This window comes from Cryptomeria japonica, unplaced genomic scaffold (assembly GCF_030272615.1).
Source record: "Cryptomeria japonica unplaced genomic scaffold, Sugi_1.0 HiC_scaffold_408, whole genome shotgun sequence".
Classification (NCBI taxonomy): Eukaryota; Viridiplantae; Streptophyta; class Pinopsida; order Cupressales; family Cupressaceae; genus Cryptomeria; species Cryptomeria japonica.
In genome coordinates this window covers 13,567-18,192 of record NW_026729229.1, presented here as the reverse complement: position 1 = coordinate 18,192, position 4,626 = coordinate 13,567, and the positions used below count along the sequence as shown (strand labels likewise).

Genomic DNA, 4,626 nt, shown 5'->3' with positions numbered 1-4,626 from the left:
GCACCATGGTGCGCACCAAGGAGCGCTCCGAAGTGTGCTCCAAGGTGCGGCGTGCACGAAGTCGGAGCCCGGTTTGCCCCGGGTGCGCACCTCGCGTGCACCTTCGGCGGGGTTGCGCGCCCTGGTGGGCACCATGGTGCGCACCAAGGAGCGCTCCGAAGTGTGCTCCAAGGTGCGGCGTGCACGAAGTCGGAGCCCGGTTTGCCCCGGGTGCGCACCTCGCGTGCACCTTCGCCGCGGTGGGCACCATGGCGTGCACGAAGTCGGAGCCCGGTTTGCCCCGGGTGCGCACCTCGCGTGCACCTTCGCCGGGGTGGGCACCTCGGCTGGGTTGCGCGCCCTGGTGCGCACCAAGGAGCGCTCCGAAGTGTGCTCCAAGGTGCGGCGTGCACGAAGTCGGAGCCCGGTTTGCCCCGGGTGCGCACCTCGCGTGCACCTTCGCCAGGGTGGGCACCTCGGTGCGCACACCTTCTCAATGTTTTCTTGCCTTTTCTGGAAATTGGTGAAGGCAGCGCATCAAAGGTGCGCACCTCGGTGTGCTCCGAGGTGCGAACCCGAGAGCGCTCCGAGGTGCCCACGAAGTCGAAAGTCGGGTTAATTGCATTGTTTTCCCCGGGTGCGCTCCGAGGTGCGCAACATCGGCGCGCACCAAGGAGGGCTCCGAAGTGTGCTCCAAGGTGCGCACGATGGCGTGCACCTCTGGTGCGCACGATTCGGAGCTCGGTTTGACCGGGGTGCGCACACCTTGGCTGGGTTGCGCACCTTTTGTGCGCTCCAAGGTGCGCACGAAGTCGGAGCTCGGTTTGCCCCGGGTGCGCACCTTCGCCAGGGTGCGCACCTTGATGCGCACGCCTTGGCTGGGCTGCGCACCTTGGTGGGCGCCATGGTGCGCACCTTTCGTGCGCTCCAAGGTGCGCACGAAGTCGGAGCTCGGTTTGCCCCGGGTGCGCACCTTGGTGGGCGCCATGGTGCACTCCGAGGTGCCCAAGATTGGTGCGCACCAAGGAGCGCTCCGAAGTGCGCTCCAAGGTGCGCGCGAAGTCGAAAGTTGGGTTAATTGTCCGGTTTGCCTCGGGTGCGCACCTTGCGTGCACCTTCGCCAGGGTGGGCGCCTTGGTGCGCACACCTTGGCTGGGCTGCGCACACCTTGGCACCCGCGTTTCCTTCATTTTAAATTTTTTTTTTTTACAATCTCTCAAGTGGGAAATTCTATAATCTCAACTTTTTTTGCCTTTTTAGGAAACTTTTGAATGGAGCGCATCATTGGTGCGCTCCGAAGTGTGCTCCAAAGCTCTCTCCAGCTGCGTGCACCTGCCCCGGCCGCGCACCCGGCCCTGCCCAGCTTCGCTCACCTGTCCCGGGCGTCTGGTGCGGAACCTTAGAGTAAGAAACATCACCGTGCACCTTGGCCAACGTGCGCGACTCGACCGAGCGCGCACTGGCCGAGGTGCACACCGATTTCACCTGGGTGCGCGCGCAGCACCTCGGGCGCACCGGGGTGCGCGCACAACGCCCGGGTTGCACCGTGGCCTGTGTGCTCGGGGCGCCTCGGGTGCGCGCTCGGTGTCGCCCCCGCGCGCGCGGTAGTGCGGGCAGCGCACCCCGGCCCGGCCCGGCCCCGACGAGAACGCAAACGGGCAAAAGGTTTATTCAAATAGCATTGCGACGCCCGGCGAAAAACTAAAAAAGGGTGCAACACCGGGACTTCCCGGGAGGTCACCCATCCCAGTACTACTCCGGCCCAAGCGCGCTTAACTGCGGAGTTCTGATGGGATCCGGTGCACTAACGCTGGTATGATCGCACCCGTTATGAGCTTGTCGCAGTGTGTACTTAGCAAACCGCGACCCACGTGCGAATCCACCCCGGCCACCCACCCCCGTCGAGGTGCACACCCTCCCTCGCGAAGTGCGCCCCGTTCGCCAAGTGTGAGCCCTGCCCGGGTGCGCGCACCTTGCTAGGGCGTCGGGTGTGCACCCGGCCCGGCCTACGTGCGTGCACCTGGAGGGGGCGTCGTGTGCGTGCAGTGTCCCGTCTGCAACGCGGTGCCCACACACCACCTCGGGCGCAACGACCTGCGCTCACATGTGGGCCGAGTGCACCTTGGTGCATGTTCGGGGCGCCTCGGGTGCACGCTCGATCTTGCCCCGGTGCACCAAGGCGCTCGGTTTGCCCCGGGTGCGCACTTGGTGCAAGGTGGGCACCCAAAATAGGGATCAAGCACCAAAACACAAGTTTCGGGATGCAAAATGGGACCCAAGGACCACAAATGCGTTCCAAGACCCATGATGGGTCCACGAGAACAAAAATGTGTTCCGAGACTTAATAAACAAATATTGGGTTTTAGGAGAAGAAACATGCTCTGATGCCCAAAACGAGAATCGACCCCGAAAAGGCCACAGGCCAAAAGTGGGATGCGAGACAAAAAAAAATGGGACCCGAGGACCAAAATTGGGTTCCCAGGTCGAAGACAGGGCAACCGGACAAGAAACGACCTCTAAGGCTCGAAATGAGTCCCGACGACTAAAACTTGACAAGAAGCACCCATCAGGCACCCAACTCGACACCCATGGGATGCCGACCCACCCGGGCTTCCACCTAGCACACCTTGGCACCCACCCACCCTCGCACCCAACCTCGCACCCAACTTAGCACCTTTGAACCCACATTGGCACTCACCCTGACCCTGGCACCTTGGAACCCACATTGGCACTCACCTTGACCCTGGCACCCACCTTTGCACTCACCTTGGGACCCACCCTGGCTCCCACCTCGGCACCCACCCAGACACCCACCTTGGTTCCTTGGCACCCACCTTGGATCCTTGGCACCCACCCCGACACCCACCTTGGCACGCAACTTGGCTACTTGCCACCCACCTTGGCTCCTTGACGCCCACCCCGACAACCACCCCGTGACCTACCCTGGCTAGGGTTGGTGCACACCCACCCTGGTGCCCACCTTGGCACCCACCCTATGACCCACCTTGGCACGCACCTTAGTACCCACCCCGTTACCCACCCTAGGACCCACCCCGTGACCCACCTTGGCCAGGGTGGGTGCCTTGGTGCGCACAACTTGCCTGGGCTGCACACCAGGGCGGGCTCAAGATGGCACCCGCGTTCCGTTTTTTTCACTATCTTTCAAAACGGAAATTTTAAAATCTCATTTTTTTCTTTTTTTTGCCTTTTCTGGAAATTAGTGAAGGCAGCGCATCAAAGGTGCGCAATGCTGGTGCGAACCCGGGAGCGCTCCGATGTGTGCTCCAAGGTGCGGCGTGCACGAAGTCCGAGCCCGGTTTGCCCCGGGTGCGCACCTCGCGTGCACCTTCGCCGGGGTGAGCACCTTGGCTGGGTTGCGCGCCCTGGTGCGTACCAAGGAGCGCTCTGAAGTGTGCTCCAAGGTGCGGCGTGCACGAAGTCGGAGCCCGGTTTGCCCCGGGTGTGCACCTCGGGTGCGCACCTCGCGTGCACCTTCGCTGCGGTGGGCACCTTGGCTGGGTTGCGCGCCTTGGTGGGCACCATGCAGTGCACGAAGTCGGAGCCCGGTTTGCCCCGGGCGCGCACCTCCGCCAGGGTGGGCACCTTGGTGCGCACAACTTGCCTGGGCTGCGCATCAGGAAGGGCTCAAGATGGCACCCGCGTTCCGTTTTTTTCACTATCTTTCAGAACGGAAATTTTAAAATATCGTTTTTTTTTGCCTTTTCTGGAAATTAGTGAAGGCAGCGCATCAAAGGTGCGCAACGCTGGTGCGAACCTGGGAGCGCTCCGATGTGTGCTCCAAGGTGCGGCGTGCACGAAGTCGGAGCCCGGTTTGCCTCGGGTGCGCCCTGGTGGGCACCATGGTGCGCACCAAGGAGCGCTCCGAAGTGTGCTCCAAGGTGCGGCCTGCACGAAGTCGGAGCCCGGTTTGCCCCGGGTGTGCACCTCGGGTGGGCACCTTGGTGCGCATGCCTTGCCTGGGCTGCGCACCAGGGCGGGCTCAAGATGGCACCCGCGTTCCTTTTTTTTCACTATCTTTCAAAACGGAAATTTTAAAATCTCATTTTTTTTTGCCTTTTTCTGGAAATTAGTGAAGGCAGCGCATCAAAGGTGCGCACCTCGCTGCCCACCACGGTGCGCAACGCCGGTGGGCACCCGGGAGTGCTTCGAAGTGTGCTCCAAGGTGCTGCGTGCACGTTGTCGGAGCCCGGTTTGCCCCGGGTGCGCACCTCGCGTGCACCTTCGTCGGGGTGGGCACCTTGGCTTGGTTTGCCCCGGCTGCGCTCCGAAGCGGGGTTATTGGAGCGCCGCCTCTTTTTTTGTCGGAGCGTTTGGTGGGGTTTCTCGCATTGGCTCTTCCGAGGCCCGGTTGCCACCCTGGCGCGCACGAAGTCGGAAGTAGGGTTAATTGCCCGGGTGCGCACCTTTGCCAGGGTGGCACCTTACCTGGGCTGCGCACCAGGGCGGGCTCAAGATGGCACGCGCGTTCCGTTTTTTTCACTATCTTTCAAAACGGAAATTTTAAAATCTCCTTTTTTTTTTGCCTTTTCTGGAAATTAGTGAAGGCAGCGCATCAAAGGTGCGCACCTCGCTGCCCACCTTGGTGTGCTCTGAGGTGCGCACCCGGGAGCGCTACGAAGTGTGCTC

General features: G+C 62.0%; 1 non-coding gene across 1 annotated transcript; it reads right to left on the bottom strand.

Annotated features, from left to right (window-relative positions):
- Positions 1–1,687: 1,687 nt before the first annotated feature.
- Positions 1,688–1,806, bottom strand: LOC131871421 (5S ribosomal RNA). Its single transcript, XR_009369641.1, has one exon. It is a non-coding gene; the product is annotated as a 5S ribosomal RNA (ribosomal RNA).
- Positions 1,807–4,626: the final 2,820 nt, after the last annotated feature.